Below are 21362 nucleotides of genomic sequence, written 5' to 3'. Positions count from 1 at the left end.
GCTGTGTAAATAACTTTCATATATCGCAAAGTGTACGTTTAAAATTAACAGCTTATACTGTCGCCAGAATTTTTCATAAAGGATTCCATTTACACTTTGGGCCTGATTCATTAAAGAGAGCAAAGCAAGGAAAGGAGTAAGTTTTCTCCTGGACAAAACCATATTACAATGCAAGTGGTGCAAAAAAGTTTATTATTTTGCACATAAGTTAAATACGGTTTTTTCATGTAGCATACAAATACTTGATAGTTTTATTTTTACACTGAAATTTAAAGTTGATCTAGGACATACCCTACCCCAACTATAAATCTTTCCCCACATTATAAATTTACCTCCCCCTCCAATGCATCATGGATTTGCCAAGGTGCAAAGTTACTCCTTTTATTTGCTTTACTTCCCTTAATGAATAGGGTCAGTCATGTTTAAGTATATGTTCATGCATTTAAAAATAAAAAGAAAAAATGACTTTAAAAATACCCATATAGTTATATAAAGCACCTCTGATGATTTTCTAACATACTATACAATAAAGTCATTTAAACCAAGATACTAATGGTTTTAAAGCCCACATTTTTTTAAATCAGTTTTTAGACAATAACATTTTAAATATACATGGCCAATTTAAAGCTATATTTTGCACTGTTCTCAATTTGTTTTTATTACGCTCACTACATGTATACTGTAAATGGCAAGCTGTACGAAGCATAAACATGTCAGTAGAAATTCTGTGGGCTACAAATCCTGCAGTGAGGCGGAGGATGTTAGATTTTTTTGTAATGGGGGTTGGTTTTATATAGTTATTTTCCCCAAAAGAGGTTTACAGATCACCAAGCTCTTGAAAACTACATGGAGATACATTCTACCATTATGATAAAATCAGTCATAGTGCGTTGCTAGCAATTAGATATTTGTGAAAGTCACATAAGCCTAAGGGTTAGATTTACTAAGCTGCGGGTTTGAAAAAGTGGGGATGTTGCCTATAGCAACCAGTCAGATTCTAGATTTCATTTATTTAGTACCGTCTACAAAATGACAGCTAGAATCTGATTGGTTGCTATAGGCAACATCCCCACTTTTTCAAACGCACGGCTTAGTAAATCTAGCCCTAAGTCTTAAAACCCAGCCATACTATGTGCTTGACGTGGGCTTTACAACACTTAGGCCAGGGAAGCAGGGGAGTTACATGATGGAGGAGCATTGACTGAAGCCCACTTTCCAGCATGACACAGGGATTACCAAGTGTAAACAAAAAGTAGGTAGTCTCTTTCTGAAAGTAAATCTAAAAATGTAAATGAACAGCGCTTCCGTCTGAGTACTGCAGCTGGTAATGCAACCTTTACTAATAGATTAGCAGCTGCAGAGTAGGACAGAGATCTGGTATCAAAGTCCCTGTTTATCTTAGCTTTCATGAGGTCATGCAGTCATTAGAGAGTATCCAGGCATTTCAGAACTAAAAAGGTCTATTGCTCTAGTACAACCATCTTACTTAGTACAACGGTGCTGTCCAACTATTTAGATATGGAAGGCTAGACAGGGGAGAGAGCACATTATGGCCAAAAAATAAATAGCATTTGTGGTGTAGAGACTATACCAAGTGCACGATGCACAGTTGAAGGAAAAGCACATACAATGTTTGTATGATAAAAAACAAAGATTCTTATTGTGCAGTGCACAGCAAAAGAGTAAATAGTGTACATGATACAGCAAAAAATGAAATATTGTGCACAGCAGAACAGTACCACATACAGCGTCAGGCACTCAATATACAGGCCTGTGCACTGCGTTACAGCCACATGTCCTGTAGTCTTTTGCAATCAATAAAACACTGTACCCCATATAACAGGCTCATGCTCATCACACACACAATCATTTGACTACTATATATATATATATATATATATATATATATATATATATATATATATATATATATAGCCTCATGCTGATGACTAACAATCATGCTCTTAGTGTAATATTCTTGTTACTTTCATAGTCTGCTGCACAACATATGCATACCAGTGTCCAGTATAGTATCCTCATGCCCACTATATAAGTCTTGTTTGCAGATTGTCAGCATCAGGACCTGACAGGGACTTGCTTGCCCCATACAACCTTGGAGTAACAAACTCATGCCCACCAGTCCCATGTCTAGGCATAAGCTCTGTGCTCCAATAAATAGCCTTATGCTCAGGAATCTCAATGTCACCACATATAGACCTGAGTGAAAAATAACAGTTTTATACCCACCGGCCTCATAGCCTTGTGTTCAAATAAACTGTCCAGCTACTATTCCATGCACTGACTAAGTAACCACGGAATTCAGCCTTGTACCATGCATCTTCTATGTATAACTGCAACAACGTTTTCAATTAATAAAATTGGTTATTTTTGTGAGATGAATGTAGCTCATCTTACAGAGAAGATAAAGGACTGTGCTGCCCTACAAAATGGAAGCATAAAGAGGTGGCCTGTCAGGCCATATCCAGCCATTAGCCACCAGTTGGACAGTCCTGTAATAGAAAATAACATGAGTTCTGCAGGAGAATAGGCTATTTCACAGTTGTGCTTATTTCTGGTGATAAAATCTTCTAGTTAAGTTTTTGTTTCACCATTCTAAGGAATGCCAATCTGTGCAATGCTTTTGTAAATTTGCATTTTGTTGAATGAATAGAACTGGGACACCGATGGTTTGCTGTATGGAGTGATTGGACCAGGACCGGGAACTACAAATGCAGAATGAGGCGAATATTTCATGCAACAATTTTGAAAATGTTGCAAACTATTTACAATATATGCCAGGTTACAGTAATTTAAATATATCCACACAAAACAAAATATAAATGCAGTGTGTGATTTAAATTGGAAATTATATCCTAACTGTGATCCATCATTCTCCCAATCAAAGGGCGTCAAGCCTCCAATGGACTCAATACTATGCTCACTAAACAGGCAGCAGCTGCTGGAATGCATCACGCCTAGTGCCTGCATCATAGATGAATGACCGTTTCATGCATTGTGTCTCCTAACAATAGGAGCGACCACGTTGGGAACTTGAGTATTTTGGAGCCTGGCGTGTCACACTACAAAATGTATTTGTTTTGGGTGGATTTATTACATAATTGGTGCCAGTCGCCTTACTAGTTTGAAGTGCATCATCTTACCGATAAGTTGTTGACGGGATCAGTGACTTTCATGCAGTAGAACTGGACACCCTATAGTTATCTTAAAATGTTTACTCTGCATTTACCCCCCGTCGTCTAATCAATGCTGGAGAAATTGTGGCAACGTTGGCACATTTCTCCATATATTGTGGGAAAGCCCCATTATACAGAGATTTTGGAAAATCATGATCACAGGTTACTAGCATCCGGATACCGATCAAACATACCTGATCATGCATATTTGTACCGGTTCTAAACTGTTGAAAAAAGTCCCCCTCCTCCCTCAATATCTGCTCTGTTAAACCATATATGGCATGTTTCCACCATGGACTTTATAACAGGCTTACTCAATAACACCTTACCTAAATGTTGGAACGACAGGAAACACACCAGAGGAGAGAATCCTGCTCAACCCCCAATATTGAGACATGGCCAATGATGTCACAGCAAGTTTGACGAAACATAAGCTATACATTTTTATCCTGTATTTACAGCCTTTTTTGTGCAAGAAGATTTTTTTTTGCAGGACTTAAACACTCCATCAAGCATTGCCTTTTTGTTGAAAGGATGTTTATGAATGAATAAATCCAACAGAGTTGTAGTAAAAAGCCAGGAAAATCCTGAACAGCTGGCTTTTATCTTTATAGAAAAATATAAATAAGTATAATGGGCCTTTATTTTTTCATGGAAACAACTGATCATTTAATTATTTTTTTTCCAGTAAAGTGTAAAGTAAAGACACATTTATTTCCAATATAATACAGACATCAAGTACAATTTCTCTATTACTATGAAGAGAAAGAAAAGGAAATTATGTAGTTCCTAGTTTGCAAGATAAAATATGACAACAGATATATTTACTAAGGGACTCAAACACAGGTCCCTAACCAAGTTTATTAAATTCTCACCCTGCCCACTTAATATACATCAATACACATGTACAGGGATTACAACTTCTGCATATCACCCATAATCACTGACAAGACTCATGTAGTATCTCTTCACTAATAAGTAAGTGCCTCAGAAGAATAACAGTGTAAACCACACAAAGGCAATTGCAATATTTGCGGTGCCTGGTTCACAGCTAACAGAGCGTTTTAAAAAGGCTTGCCGTTAATAATTGACTTATGTAAAATCATCTTAGGGAATCACTTCAATGTGGATGACAGCCAAACCATAATTGGCAGAGCCAAAATTTCTTCTGTTAGCAATTAATCATGGGGGATTTGAAAGTGCCATAGTTTGCCAATATGTGTTGCCAGTATATCCTCAGGAGTATATCAGCATGGCCAAGATGCAATCATTTGAGAAGACAGCTTTTTTTGCAAGCATCCAGCATGGACATGTGTACTGCAAACTGACTCTAGTCCTAGTAAAGGTTTTTTGTAGCATAAGTAGTGTTTTCACTTGTGTGTGCATCAATAAACCCAGGGAGGAACAAACATGAATTAAACGCCTCTGATTTTTGTACACCTTATTGAGAATGAGACATGCACATAATACAAATTGCTACTAGTTCAAAGTGATGATAAAATATTTCTATCAACACAAGTGAGAGCTGCCTAAGAAATATCTACACATTACAAAGAATTCACTTGTTGCCAATGCTGCAATACTTGCTGGTTTGAACCATAGATCTCTGAAACATATACATAGCCTAACTGAATGCAGGAAAAATGTATATGTATGTATATGACAGATATATATATATTTATTACACACAAATAGTTCAGCACTAAACTATGTTTCGGTCAGAAATAAAAATGTATTATTTGATTAAAGTGCCCCTATCTTTGGGGGTTACAAGAGCACACCTCTCTCTAGACAGCCTTGACTGGACATCAGTTAGGCCATGTCTGGCCAAACCACTGTCAATCTGCTCCTTACATACCCATTTCCAGAGAGGTTTCACCACATTTCCAATGCATCAGGTCTCATTTGACAGCTAGAAATCTGTACTCCAATGAGCATTTGTATAGTTGGCAGATATGCTACAAGCCCCAGCATGACCTGTCAGCCGCTGTCTCGCTTGGTCTATTTTTATATAGAGATAACAGGGTTCTTCAAAACAAGGACTGGGGCTGGCAGGACAAGCTGAGGCTTGTAGTCTAACAGCAACTTGAGAGGCACTAAGGGTTTTTAGCCCTTTATGATAAAGTTGATGCTTTCTATTGATCTATGCTAAATGTATGATTGTATTTAAGACAGACAGACCACAATGTGGCTAAATACTGAACCAAAGATAAAAAATAATTTTAATATTTTATAAACACTCCTCCAGTGGTAACAAGGCAGAAATCAATATGCTAATCCTCAGTTTATACTACATCACCAAACAGAAAACACAAAAAACAATACAACTTAAAAAAAGAGACTACAATTTCAACTATCCACACTTTCATGATTGTAAAAGTGTGGAATCCGTCGAAGCCGCATCATACTCTTATGAATTTTCAATAAACTCCAGTGAAGATTTAATTAGCACACAAATATTAGAGCATTCGGAAATCTTGAAAGGATTTGTTCTATTTTAAGGGTTTTCTTCTACTAAATATATTAAAAATGTTCAGACGTCAAACTAAACCTCTGATAGTTTATTCACAAAAAAAAATACCTCAAGTGCCAAACAGGAACAATTATCAGTAATATTTTTACCATTATATTTGTGACAATAGCTAATAGATTTGTTTTTCAAAACACACAAAATCCAAACAAAAAAGGCACTTCATTCTGAGAGATCAGTGCAAATAAAGCCAAAGGGGTAAATTTATCAAGCTGAGAACTTCCGGTGGGTTTGAAAAGTGGAAATGTTGCCTATAGCAACCAATCAGATTCTAACTAGCATTTTGTAGAATGTACTAAATAAATTTCAACTAGAATCTGATTGGTTGCTATAGGCAACATCTCCACTTTTCAAACCAGCGGGAAACTTGCAGCTTGATAAACTTACTCCAAAGACTGAAATCCACAAAAGAAGGAATGCTGCCAATACATAATAGGGTACATTCACAAAAATTGTAATACAGATAACTATAGAAAAAGAAATGTTGCCCATAGCAAGAAGATACTAAGGGGTATATTTACTAAACGGCAGGTTTGAAGAAGTGGAGATGTTGCCTATAGCAACCAATCAGATACTAGCTATCATTTATTTAGTGCATTCTACAAAATGAAAGCTAGAATCTGATTGGTTGCTATAGGCAACATCCCCACTTCTTCAAACACGAAGTTTAGTAAATCTAGCCCTAAATGTCATTTTTCCATTATGGGTTAGAAAATGGAAATAACAATATGGCAAAATCTGGAGTAATGCAGATATTTTATTTAAGAGCTTTACATGTAACAGCTGATGTAAACTTTAGGACATACAAACCGTTTAAGGTTATATTGCTAATGCTAATCTATAAAATTACAACTATAGACACACAAAATATATATTACTCTACCCACAAGCCATCATTTTCACATTAGGCTTCAAATTCCAAAAGTGTGACAGTATTTCAAAGTGTCAAAAGAACAGAAAAGGCTATTGGCGAAATTACGTCTTACTCTCTATTTCACTTGAATCCCCTCAGATTCCCTTTCAAATAGATAGATAAATAAATAGATTGATAGATAGAAACACATATTTACAGGAAGTAATATACATACACAAAAGACAATTCCTTTAGTGTTGTACCAAGGAGAAAAATAATATGGCTCCTTAAAGATATTTAATAAATTGGAAACTGACACAAAATAAGGCGTTTCCAGCAATATTTACCAGAACTGTACCGACAATATGACAGCTAATGAAGAACCAAATGTAAAATCTGAAGTCAATAAAAAGTATTGTCACAATGTTCATGCAAAAACAAAGCTATGAATGTAACCAGCACAAAATTAAACCCATCATTTTCAACATGGCCTAAGCATTACCCTGATTAAGGTCTCTCCATGGTGACGGCCTCAGGCTAATCAGGACCTTACTACTAAATCTCACCTCCTGGACCTCTAACCGTACAATATAATGTGTATACCTGCAAAGTTAATCAAGCCAGCAGTGCAAACTTTAGTCAGCCATCACAACTAGTAAAACATTCATCTGCCCTGCAATACTGGTACTCTTCTCAGGGATACAACTAATTTATTTAGCTTCTCCAGGAATATAATTGTCATTATTAACTGCACAGCATATAATCCGCATAAAAACTTCTGGAAGCAGAGCAGACAAGCGATGAAGACTGCGTGGCAGACACTCTAGAATATACAAGAAGATCCGTCTTCAGAGCAAAAAAAACATCATTTTGTTTAGACATTCTTTTGAATCCAAACCATAGTTGATCAAGTGCAGCTGTCCCCACTGCAAATAAATATACATGGGGATGTATCATTTATTTTACTAAAGAAAAAAAAAATCTAAAAGAATAGACAAAGTACACAGAGAAAAGAACAAGCACATCCACTAGTTTACATTGGCAGATAAATTAATTTCTGTATATTAGTGAACTGGATAACATACTCAATTAGTAAATATATATTCCTCAATAAAACGGGTCTATCACTTTCCATGCCCTTCTGACAGGTAAACGGCAATGGAAAGAGAAGAATGCTGGTGGGCTAATTAGACAATAGTGAGAACTCCATCGAGATGTAGTCCCCACCAGGCAAAGGGCAGACTGGCAAAGTTTAGTTCGAGGAGCGAGAGTCGGCTCAGCAGCCTATTAGGATTTTAAAGAGAAAAAAAATGCAGATAGCCCAGTTACCCAGTCCATTATGGGATTGGTCGGAGTTCAGATGGCCCCGTCACGATCACCACTGATTAGGTAGCTACAAGTACATTTCACTTGATGATACATTCTGTTTTTAGAGAGCTGTACTCAAGTCCCCCATTTTGTAAGTGGGACAACTCTTTCCTTGTGTGGGGAAGAGGGGGGAGAACAGAATTTTGTTTTAGGACATTTTTAGACTTCTGAAACACTGCAACATTTAAAAATTAGCTCCTGGTTGTTGTGCCTAATCTGCGGTCTGTTCCTGTGTGTGCGCAATCATCTAGCCCAGAAGAGGACAGTCCCAGTGGACAATTTCCTGCTTACAATCAGTTAAACAGGAACATCAGACTAATGGCACAGCACACACATAGCAATCAATGAGTCTGGACTTTGAATGGGAGTATATTCTTACATGCCTTTTCCTATAATTGAACAACAGGACAGTAATGCTGATTCTCAACTGAATTAAAAGAAATATATATATATATATTCAGTTAAAAAAGAGTTCTCTGAAGTTAAAATGTAATTAGTTTAGCTTTTAGCTATCGCAGTCAACATCCATAAACATCATGAGTCCCTCGTGGGTAATTCGTGCCGTGGGACAGTTCAGGTGTCAAGACTCAGTAAATCCAATAACAACACTCACATTTAACATGATCACAGGTGGAGAATCAATTTCGGAGATTGCTATTGCAGAGTAGGTTATTTCCAAAGTAGAAAGCTGAACCAAAAATATTATTTTTATATATTGCTTGGAAGGGTAAACTGTACTGTCTTTATACAAGAACAGCTATTTATGTAGTTATTCAGATACATTTCTTGATAGTTTGTCCCTTATGCTAGGGAATTATTGACATCTATTACATTTTATGCTCCAGGTAAAATATGAAAACATTTAAAAAGTGTTAAAAATCACAACGCAACATACTGTAAAGCAAAGCAGAGGTGTGAAGGGGAGCCTTATGCCTCATGACGCTTGTAAATGAGAGGACGTAACAGAGCAAGCAGAGGCCCAGGCCACTGTGTACCAACTTGGCCCTTAATTTTTGCATGCTGACATCAATCACCCAATAGAAGGGAAGAAGTGTAGTGTTGAAATCAACAAATAAATGTGCAATTTGTTTTAAGCAAACTTAACCCAACCCATATAATTAACAGCTACAGAAAGGGGTGCTTAATTACCCATTGAACCAATACAGGGAATGGATAACATGTCAGACTAATGAGAGGCTTTTTACCATTTCATTATACTTTACACGTAGTGTTCAACCAGACAAAAAAACTAAACATAGCAGACTTACAAAAACTGATTGGGGTGTTTTCGGTAGTGAGGACTCTGCAAAAGCTTACAATCTGAAGAAGACTGAGGTTACCAAAACAAGGGTGACCCCAGTAATCATCAATCAATAAATAAACCTTTGGCTGAGCAAATGGGACCATTAATGAATTACAGTGGTGATTTAAGGTGGAGCAGGGTTGGAAAGAGCTTTGCAGATTAGTGTTAACAGTGTGTATTTTAGTCTAAAAGCTATAGGGAACAAGTACAGCTAAATACAAAGAAGAGAAGGGGTGGAAGAGAGAAAAAATAAACTCTGGCAGATGTATTATAGATGAGAAAGCAGATAAACAATTAGGTGGGCAGCCACCAAACTACTGCTGCAAAATGGCAAAAGAGTTAACTTAAGTTTCAGCAGCCTCTTCGGGGAGAATGGGAAATTATGTTTATATTACTATTCTGCATTGGACAGGATTTTTACATCAATTATGCATGATTAGAGAGAATACAACAAAAAAGCGGAAATAAAAATGAAACCAATGCAATAGAGAGTTCAAGAAGTATGCAGTGAAATCTGATAAAGAATAAAAAGAAGCAATTGGTTAGGTACAACTTAAACTGGGAAAGTAGAGTATCATACAAGCCACTGGAAAAGAGGAGGGCCTACGGCAGTGCTGGAAAACTCTTCCAACACCGCATTGTTTGGACCTACATGCAGGAGGACTATATAGCACTGCATGACATGGTGAACCAGTAAGCAGTGTGTGCATCATTGCAAAAATGTGTGGTGCCAAGCGTAGTCAGTGTACAGAGGTAAAATAATTAATTAGCACACATGGTATGGTTACTAGGAGACACATGGTCCATGCAAATGGTGCACAATATTTACACCTTATGCCAAAATAGTCTCTCTAGTGTTTCCCCTCCCCATATCTGCTCTGTGTACTGCTCTCTCTTCCTCTCCCCATACCATTTCCCTCTCTGAGCTGGAAGAGAGAAAGTGAATTTAACTATTGAACATTATGGACCTCATTTAGAGTCGGACGCAAAGTCCGTTTAAGAAGTGTAGGAGTGGGAGTGTGCCGCAGCTTGGTAGGGTATTATGAGTGTCAAGTAACCCCAGTTGCGTCCCACTCGTAATACCCTATAGAGCTGCGAGCAGTTCCTGCAGCTAGCTAACTTCTTGCGCCACCTAATTCCTGCTGCACAGCTTTAGCCCTGTTTTGATGTGTGTTGCGTCTGCGCCTCACTGCGACTAGGATGTATTTACATGGTCACGCCTTCACAATTCCGCGTTCCTCCCATTCTCTCTTAGTGAGTCGCAAGCTGTCGCAAGTGTTAATTGCATCCAAGATGCAGGCGGATTTGGAGCTTTCTGCACATGCGTGGTAGTGTTTTTTTGTTGGATGCAACTAAAATGGACTTTGCGTCCGACTCTAAATGAGGTCCCATGTGTAGAAGGATTCACACCAGGGTCCTCCATCCATACTCTTTCTGGAGAGATTAAAAATGCAGATATACAGGAATTATCATATCAGACAGATGTGTTTTGATCGGACCATTAGGCAGATTAATTCTAGGTACCTGTGTTATGCGGGTGTAACTAGGTGCCATTCATGGTACAGCAAATAATAAAACGGGCAATGAAAAAGCACTACAACCCCACATAACCTCCATTTTGCTCCTGCTGCATACAACATATTTTAGAGCCTGTGTCAATTTTACAGGATTGGCTACTGCAGGCTTAAATTACACAGCGATATATTTTTGATATTGTATTTCATTTCCTAATCGCCTGTGTAATATGTTAAACCTGTTCCAAGGAAAAAAATAATGATGTCTGACCAATTATCCTTACATTTGTGAAACGACCCATCTGGTGCATCATGCCAGAGATACACGATTAATCCTGAGTCACTTTAATGTCTGTGTAAACTGGTAACGGCACAGTTGCATCCCCGTAACAAAATATATATAGTGGGTAGGAAAACCAGACTTTACAATCACTTGTATGCGGATAATTTGCCAGAGCTGCAGACACTGGCATATTTTTACAACCAAGTGGCAGCTGCAAATTTAATTTAATAGCTCTCTCGCCAAAACAGTGTGTAAAGAATGTGGAACGTATATCACTGCGGCTTTGCTACTGTATGCTAAATGGATGCACCACCACCCAAAATTTACTCAGCAGAGTTTCAAAATATATTAACTCTAGGGAGAGGATTTCGGAAAAAGCAGGTCTGCTCATCATCACACATGCACGAAAAAAGGAAAAGGTTCTCTTTTATATTTATTGCATGAAACCCTGGGTGCAGATCCATTGTGATGATTTGTTAATTCAGGTGCAAAATGATAAATATGCAGTAAATGGCAAACAATGGTAAAGAGTTTGGCCTTCAAAATGATAGGCTAAAAACTAAAAATAGAAAACAATAGAATTCATTTCACTCTTCTCTATTTGACACCATTTAGTAAAAGAAATACTGTCACTCTGATGTATCATTCAACACAAAAGTTGTAATATATATGTTATGGCAGTGTTGGCTAACCTGTGACACTCCAGGTGTTGTGAAACTACAAGTCCCAGCATGTGTTGCCAATATATAGCAGCTTATTGCTACAAGGGTATGCTGGGAATTGTAGTTTCACAGGTTAGCCAACACTGTGTTATAGCTTGTTGGTGGTACTGTTTCCACTGCTGCATATCTAACAATTGACAAATGCTTTTTATAGACAGCAACTGCATAATCTGCAGGCTACAAGACGGTAACCTACTTTATTAAAATAACATGGTGGATCTGCAAAATAATATAATTATGAATTATTTTCTTAGAGAAATAATAATAATTAAAATTCTTTACAATATGTTTTTATTTTTAATATTTCAACTCCTGCCACATATTTAAAACCATAATTTTAGTGGCCAGATGTCGAGAGGAGTGAGCTTTACTACAATTTACTATTGTAATTTTAAAAACAAATAATCTGAAAGTGTTGGTTTACTATGAAAGTTGTGTATGCAACATTATACTCATGATGAATAAAGACCCATAGCATAAAAGGTTATTTAGCAACAGATCAGTCGAGCGTAGAATCCTTACACAACCCCCCCCCCCCAGACCTAAAAGGTCAATCATTGTTCAGTAGACTGAAGTTTCAGAAAGGAAACATAACTAAAGTAAAAAAAAGGTCAGGACTAGGTCTCCTCTATTGACCAAAGTGTAACTTATTCATACCACATGTTCTGGATGCAAGTACTTTTCCAATAGCATTTTCCTAACCAAATCATGCAAAAATGTCATGGACAATATATCATACTTTGTTATGCCATTTGCCATAAAAAAAAAAGTTAAAATCATACAGTTTCTATCTACTTTTACACAGTACATTATACAAACTGAGCACTCTCCAATAATCCATCTATTACAGAGCAGACAACTAAGGCTGGTGCCACACATTAGCAAATCACAGGCTGCCTTTATCTAGCCTGTGATTCAGTCCTGTAGTGACACATAAACGTTATTAGGAAACGCTCCTCCCGTGACATATGGGTGCGTCAGCACTGAACATGCTGCACGCACCTTGCATTCTAGTTGAAGTTGTAGTTTACGTTTAGAGTCTCCTGTTTCCTATTAACTATAATATAACAAACCTCAGTGAAAATAAGCACATTTAGAAGCAATTGTAGAATGGATATTTTTTTCTGAAAGAATATAAAAATATATTCAAAGCTACGGTGTTCAATATATTAAAAGGGGTCAGGTTATTTGAACTTCCAACATGTATCACTTTAAAAGATAGCTAACTCTAACATGCATTTTGAATATATATGTCATACTTACCAACTTTTTTAAATTGGTGTCCGGGAGACTCTCTGTAGCAGGTGGGCGTGCGGGGCGCTGAAATTGCGTCATTTTGGCCCCGCCCCCACGACGTAAAGACGCAAATCGCGTCATTTAACAGCGGGGGGGGCTAAACGCTGCGATTCACCGGGAATTGCGGCGTTTGGGATCTAATTCTGCCCACTTCACTAGGAAGTGGGGCACTTCCTAGTGAAGTGGGCAGAATTCGGGAGATTGCCACACTCGCCAGGGAGTCCGGGAGACTCTCGCAAAATGCGGGAGTCTCCCGGACATTCCGGGAGAGTTGGCAAGTATGATATGAGATATATATATATATATCTACCTACAAGTTTGCATTTATTAGTAACCTAGTTAAGTTGGCATAAAGGTTAATTACACTTCAGAACGTCCTTTCGTTTTGGTTTTGCTTGTAGGGTGATATGTGTTTACATGTGCCATGGACCAAAATAAATAATCTATTTATACATACCCAAAAAAAAAAAAAAGACATGGGAGTGACAGGTAATTTTGCCTATGTCAAAGGATAAATTCAGTTTACATGTAGTTTAGCTTACATCTGCCGACTTCAAGGTTCATTTTAGAGACATTCAGCCCCCCTACCTTGGGCCCTGCATTTCAAAGATACAGCCGCCTTGGCCTGAACAATAGCTATTTGTGTGGATACTCTAAAACCTGATCTCATCAACAGTGTACAGCACGGTATGAATGGTTTCCACTGACAACCAGGAGAAACAGTGTTTGCTGAAGCAGTGTTACCCAGACTTACAGAAGGTTCTATCTTTGAAAGCAAAACCAAGAAATAACAAAACAAAGAACCACTACGATCTAAGGATGTCAGCTAAAATAAATTTAAAGTGGACTTGAACGCGGATTACAGAGCCAATTCCCCACCTCTCCTATAAGAATATCAAATCTACTAAAGCGGATTATGGGCTGTCTCACAGATATAAATAAATCAGTCTCTCTATTACTGTAGATGTCACAACTGCAAAGTCCAGGAGGCGCCAAGTTACATACAAAATGTCATTCTGTATTCAAGGCAGATAAAATCAGCATATTACATTTACTGATCCTGCTTCATGTGACTTATTACATACAAGGCCTAACAATATCTACATCAGCACAACTTTAGTGTTTTACCAACAATATCTGCTAATGAGCATGGTCTCATGATCCTCTGCATTGCACAATCCAACATGCACTACAACTAACTAACGCAAATAAAACAGAAAAAAAAAACACTTGAGTAAATGAGGAACAGTAAATCATTAACAAAACATCAGTGGATGGAATTCCTCATGGAAAAATGGCGTCATAGCCCTACAATAGAGTTCCAGACACTTGTAAAATCTATGCCAAGAAGCACTGAAGCTACACTGGTAAAAAAAACAAAAAACAGAAGCATCTTTTCTTAATAATATTACATACAAAATCTATGTAGACTCTAACTGCACAAAGTACCTAGAACGTAATAGACAAATGATTACACAGAGGATGTGAAAGAAAGGATCTCCACTAATATTGGTTTGTTAGCTTGGACTGGAACAACTTTAGACAGTTTAGGAAGAATACGTCTTAGATCAGGATAATCAAACATATGGCATTTAATTTCACTGTAAGGGGAGCAGAGTCTCTGAAGGAAGAATGTTAGTATAAATTATGTGCAGGAACAGACCTATCACCTAATAGACCTACTATTTATACCCACATCTCAGTTTGAGACACAAAACAAGAAGACTAACTCAACAGCACTTAAAATGTTCTTTATCCATACAAGCATTATCCCTCTTTTATTACAGGCGGGGTTGTACATTGAACAACAATTAAAATGTATCATCTAAGAGAGTGTATCTGACAGGTACTGACTGATCCCTCAGTGGGTAGAAAGGTTTCCCACATTTAGGTTTCAAACATTCAGAAGGAAAGCTACTGAACTTGGGCGCTTGAAACCCCCAGTGAAAACATGAAAATGAGGTTGTGGAGGGCTGCTCGAGGAGGGAAATCACAAACCCAATCCTTAATGGTCAAATGTGTTCCTATGTAAACCACTTGTAACCATTAGGAAGCAGGAGTCGTCATAAATTATCTATTAATGAGTGAATCTGAACAACCATCCATCACAGGTGAGAGTCTCTATTACAGGAATGACTCAACTTCCTGCGTTGTTCTTTACAACAACACGTGGCGCGCATCATTACCATTGCTACGGTAATTGATGCTCATTACTACCGTTAGTACGGTCATTTCAACGCTGATTTTTGCTCACAGGTCCCTGAGCCGAGAGCAGAAATCCATGTTCAAACTACCGTACTAATGGTAATGAGGTGCGTCCCAAGTTGTTCTGGGAATTGAATCTATCCCTTATGGTCTAATTTTGAGCAAAAAAAATTATCTTGAGCAGGAATCTTCAAGCTTTAGTTCTTTAGTGGAAAATAAGATCTATTAATAGACTACTGCTTAAAGTGTTGGCATCATTAAAATATTTTTAAAGATGGGGGGAGGAATCTATTAAAAAAAACAAAAAACTTTTGCGGATGGCTCTACCATGACATAATTATACACTTATAAAGAAGGGTCTGTGCAAAACATGCAATGCTCCACCAAGAAGGAGTCAGGGATATTCACTAAAAGATAAGTAACAACTGCAACAAAAAGAGATAATGGTACTTATCCTATTTTAAGTCAGACCTGTTGTAGCACCAGTGCATGGTACCATTTGGAGGACATTTAGGAAAACTTTGTTAGGACCACCTCAAAAAAGTTTGTTGTTGGGTTTTTTTTTGTTTATTTGTTTTTTTACAGTAGATGCCACAATGGACTATAAATCTCCTGAAATGTAAAAAAAAAATCATGGCCACATTATCTGCCCTATGTTAGTTGGTTCGAAAACCAAATATTAATGAGCTAATGCGGCGGTTCCCAAACTGTGCGCCGCGGCTCCCTGGGGTGCCGCGACGCTGTCACAGGATTGCCGCGATCGCCTAGATAAAAAAAAGAAAATAGAAAGAACAAACAAAAAAAAAAACAACTTACCCATCATCCAGCGCCGGAGCCGGATCCTCCTCCTCACTGACTGCCGGGGGCGTGACCTCATCATGTCCGGCAGTCTCAGTGAGCAGCAGCAGAGAAGACGTCAGGGAAGAAGGTAAGTGAAGAGGGGCACTGAGGAGGGGACGACGCTGAAGGGGACAGATAGACGCTGAAGGGGACAGATAGACGCTGAAGGGGACAGAGAGACGCCGAAGGGGGACAGAGAGACGCCGAAGGGGGACAGAGAGACGCCAAAGGGGGACAGAGAGACGCCAAAGGGGGACAGAGAGACGCCAAAGGGGGACAGAGAGACGCCAAAGGGGGACAGAGAGACGCCAAAGGGGGACAGAGAGACGCCAAAGGGGGACAGAGAGACGCCAAAGGGGGACAGAGAGACGCCAAAGGGGGACAGAGAGACGCCAAAGGGGGACAGAGGGAGGGGACAGAGAGACGCCGAAGGGGGACAGAGAGACGCCGAAGGGGACAGAGGGAGGCCGAAGGGGGACAGAGGGAGGCCGAAGGGGGACAGAGAGAGGCCGAAGGGGGACAGAGAGAGACTGAAGGGGGACAGAGAGAGACTGAAGGGGGACAGAGAGAGACTGAAGGGGGACAGAGAGAGACTGAAGGGGGACAGAGGGACGCTGAAGGGGGACAGAGGGACGCTGAAGGGGGACACAGAGAAGCTGAAGGGGACAGAGAGACACTGAAGGGGGCACAGAGAGACACTGAAGGGGGCACAGAGCGACAGGCTGAAGGAGGGGGACAGAGAGACAGGCTGAAGGAGGGGGACAGAGAGACAGGCTGAAGGAGGGGGACAGAGAGAGACACTGAAGGAGGGGGACAGAGAGAGACACTGAAGGAGGGGGACAGAGAGAGACACTGAAGGAGGAGGGCAGAGAGAGACACTGAAGGAGGAGGGCAGAGAGAGACACTGAAGGAGGAGGGCAGAGAGAGACACTGAAGGAGGAGGGCAGAGAGAGACACTGAAGGAGGAGGGCAGAGAGACACTAAAGGAGGAGGGCAGAGAGACACTGAAGGAGGAAGGCAGAGAGACGCTGAAGGAGGGGGACAGAGAGACACTGAAGGAGGGGGACAGAGAGACACTGAAGGAGGAGGGCAGAGAGAGACACTGAAGGAGGAGGGCAGAGACGCTGAAGGAGGGGGACAGAGAGAGACACTGAAGGAGGAGGGCAGAGAGACACTGAAGGAGGAGGGCAGAGAGACACTGAAGGAGGAGGGCAGAGAGACACTGAAGGAGGAGGGCAGAGAGACACTGAAGGAGGGGGACAGAGAGACGCTGAAGGAGGAGGGCAGAGAGAGACGCTGAAGGAGGGGGACAGAGACGCTGAAGGAGGGGGACAGAGACGCTGAAGGAGGGGGACAGAGACGCTGAAGGAGGGGGACAGAGACGCTGAAGGAGGGGGACAGAGACGCTGAAGGAGGGGGACAGAGACGCTGAAGGAGGGGGACAGAGAGACACTGAAGGAGGAGGGCAGAGACGCTGAAGGAGGGGGACAGAGAGAGACACTGAAGGAGGAGGGCAGAGAGACACTGAAGGAGGAGGGCAGAGAGACACTGAAGGAGGAGGGCAGAGAGACACTGAAGGAGGAGGGCAGAGAGACACTGAAGGAGGAGGGCAGAGAGACACTGAAGGAGGGGGACAGAGAGACACTGAAGGAGGGGGACAGAGAGACACTGAAGGAGGAGGGCAGAGAGAGACGCTGAAGGAGGGGGACAGAGACGCTGAAGGAGGGGACAGAGACGCTGAAGGAGGGGGACAGAGACGCTGAAGGAGGGGACAGAGACGCTGAAGGAGGGGGACAGAGACGCTGAAGGAGGGGGACAGAGACGCTGAAGGAGGGGGACAGAGACGCTGAAGGAGGGGGACAGAGACGCTGAAGGAGGGGGACAGAGACGCTGAAGGAGGGGGACAGAGACGCTGAAGGAGGGGACAGAGACGCTGAAGGAGGGGGACAGAGACGCTGAAGGAGGGGGACAGAGACGCTGAAGGAGGGGGACAGAGACGCTGAAGGAGGGGGACAGAGACGCTGAAGGAGGGGGACAGAGACGCTGAAGGAGGGGGACAGAGACGCTGAAGGAGGGGGACAGAGACGCTGAAGGAGGGGGACAGAGACGCTGAAGGAGGGGGACAGAGACGCTGAAGGAGGGGACAGAGAGACGCTGAAGTAGGAGGGCAGAGAGACACTAAAGGAGGGGGATAGAGAGAGACGCTGAAGGAGGGGGACCGAGAGAGACTCTGAAGGGGGGTCAGAGGTGAGATGGCGAAGAGGGGGACACAGAGTGATATGATAAAGGGGCACAATGTGATGGTGAAGGGGTCTAAATACATCTTACGTCATTTTGACCCAACTACTTAAAAAAACGGGACTACCCGGTAATTGTTTTTGCTTAGGGTGCCTTGGAAAAATTATGGTGACCCTAAGGTGCCTCGAGCTGAGAAAGTTTGGGAACCACTGAGCTAATGTCAGAAAATCAGGAAGTCCACATAGGCAGCTTAACAAATTCTACATACTCTACCTTAAGACCATAGAGAGTAAATACATTGGTTTCCACAAGCCTATGCCAATATGGTTCAACATTACACACACACACACCAAAAAATCTAATTCATAGAGGTTTTATTTTTGCTTTAAAACTTTCTAACTAGAAGCACTGTTATTACTTGATGCATAGCAATAGATATCCATCGCATTCATACTACAACTTAGTTGTCCAAAAGCCACTGTTGTCTGAACGGCCTGGTTACATAGGACAGTATTCGAAAGACATTTTCACATGAATAAAGCAAATGCATAGAAAACGGTGCGCTTGTAATAAAGATTTGTTGCAACCGTGTGCAGACCAGAACATACAATACATCATTAAGCGCTGCGACAAATGGGAAGGATGCAACAGCAGGCGACGAGCTAGGCACAGGCTGCACTTTAGTGCGCTGTCGTAACACACCAGTCCTGCAATGTAGAAGTCGCAATCACCCCCTGCCACACATCCCAACCAGCTCACCCTAGCATGCAGCCACACATCCCAACCAGCTCACCCTAGCATGCAGCCACACATCCCAACCAGCTCACCCTAGCATGCAGCCACACATCCCAACCAGCTCACCCTAGCATGCAGCCACACATCCCAACCAGCTCACCCTAGCATGCAGCCACACATACTGTCCAATAATACCCCGACATAAGGGGACGTGTATATATTAATCGTGATGGGGGGACTGGGAAGGGTGTTGTTTTTTTATGCAGGATTTACAGGTAATATATCTGCAATAGTAAGTTCAATGGAAAGTTCGGGGTTAGATCGCGTTGTAGCGGATGGAAGGAGTAGTGTCTGCAGCTCATTCACATCTGGCCCTAAAATAGACTACAATTCACTATAACTCTCTGTCGTGACCAGTTAAACTACCTAACACTGGCCGCGCAGCCTGTGCCCCAGATATCCATCACTGGACAATGATTCTACTCTACAATTACCCTACAAGCTGCCCCGTCACCCAGATGCCCAGTTCTGAACAATTAACCTGACAGTGTTAGCAAGAGCCAGTCCTCAGAAATACAGCACTTGCCAGTTAGCCAGTCGCATAATACACACAGAGTGAAGAAGGACCCTGTCCCCAGCTACACAATGCTGAGTAACCAGCCTATGTCCCCGGTACACAATGCTGTGCTATACGCACGGTACAGCTCACACTGTCGTTGTGCTACTAACTTACAGAGCGTGTCACTCACCTGTGTCCGGTCCCGGGCAGGCAGCCCCTGTCAGCTCCGGTCCCCCCTCCCCCCATCATCATGTATCTCCGATGCTCCTCTCTGGCTCTCTCCTCGAGCACTCGCAGCGCGCACACAGCCTGGTGCTGCCAAGCACAGGAGGGATGTCAGCTGCGCACTCATTGGACGGAGTGAGGAGGGGGCTGCGGTGAGTTCCAGCCTGTGATTGGCGGAGGAAGCAGTGGGTGGGATACCGTAAGAAGTCAGCAATATAGGGAGACTTGTATGTCAACACCGAGACCATATAGTGTGATAGTGACACCGGCATCCCCGCCGGGTGCTCACCTCGTACCGCTGTATAACGCAGAGTACTGTGCTCTAGCTGCTCACTATTAGAGATGTGCATGTAGACAGTGCGGGGGTTGATGTTTTTTCTGTGTTTGTGTTATTTTACACGTTCTTCCAAAATTACAGTGATGCACTTACTGCAATACTTGTCTGATGCGTAATATCTCATGTAAACGAATGGTCTGATTATCATCATCACCTTGTGTCCCAATATACTGCAGCACCTAGAGCAATGGTGGCCAGACGTTTGTGGCTAGCTTTAATAAGGGTGTATTGGCTGTTTTGGATTTTTTTGGGGAAGTCTGCCAGAAAAAAAACAACCAAAATTAAGGTGGTTGTGAGAGGCAAGATTCAACTTATTGATTAAGGAAGCAAAATTAATTTATAATTAGCGTATGTGGTCAAATTTAATTTTTCATTATGTTATTATAATGTTGCCCCTTCATGTAATGAAAAATTTAATTTGTCCCATAAGTTTATTATAAATTAATTTTGCCCCCTTAATTAATAAATAATTCTGGAAAACTAATATGAGCTCAAGCTGCTAAATATCCTGAATTCAACCCTCTATTTTTGTCCTTCAGTACAGACAGAACGCATCCTATGGGCAGCTGCTTTCATCGTAGAAGTTCCTCAAAATTGTCTTTCCAAGCTGCGATTTTATAAACTGAAATTTTGATGTGAAAGCATTTAAGGAACTAATTGTGAAATGCTTTTATCCTTCTTCTTAAGTTCAAGGTTACATTGCAGTGAGCTGTTTAATCTGTCAAAAAAGCTAACTTTATCAACCATGATGCGTCATGCAGCAGATAAGTTCCTTCTTTGAGTGATTCCAAAAACATTGAACAACAATTTCAGGCAACATCGACTGGAATCTCTCTAAGAGCTGTCCAACTTACATTATACAGCAGTAGGTCTTCATTTTTCCTTAGTTGAGTTAGGGAAAGTTGTATTCGTAAACTCCTTGCATTAACTGAGTTAGCCATCTTGGCAGTAACATCTGTTATTTTTAAAACGTTAACTTACAGTGCATTCTGATGTATGACAAGTGGTCAAAGTGCGGGTGTATGCCTTACCGTCACTTCTAAATTTCCACTTTGACCACTGTGTATAACACAATGGATTGTTGCAAAATCAGGGAAATCTTAATTTTCTTGGCAGAGTGCAAGAAACAGGGCTGGGGCTCTGTCAGTAGCATTGCACAT

At 41.0% G+C, this 21362-nt stretch overlaps 1 protein-coding gene across 2 annotated transcripts in view; it reads right to left on the bottom strand.

Moving 5' to 3' along the window:
- The window catches only part of TPST1 (tyrosylprotein sulfotransferase 1), a 76576-nt gene extending 56623 nt beyond the window's left edge, over nucleotides 1–19953 (bottom strand). For both annotated transcript variants that reach the window (XM_075195034.1, XM_075195035.1), the window contains exon 1: nucleotides 19831–19953. The gene's annotated coding sequence lies outside the window, so the exon portion shown is untranslated. The remainder of the gene's footprint in view (nucleotides 1–19830) is intronic.
- Nucleotides 19954–21362: the final 1409 nt, after the last annotated feature.

The sequence above is a fragment of the Mixophyes fleayi genome, chromosome 2 (assembly GCF_038048845.1).
Source record: "Mixophyes fleayi isolate aMixFle1 chromosome 2, aMixFle1.hap1, whole genome shotgun sequence".
Taxonomy (NCBI): domain Eukaryota; kingdom Metazoa; phylum Chordata; class Amphibia; order Anura; family Limnodynastidae; genus Mixophyes; species Mixophyes fleayi.
The sequence above is the reverse complement of the archived record's forward strand: the minus strand, read 5'-3'. Positions and strand labels throughout refer to the sequence as shown.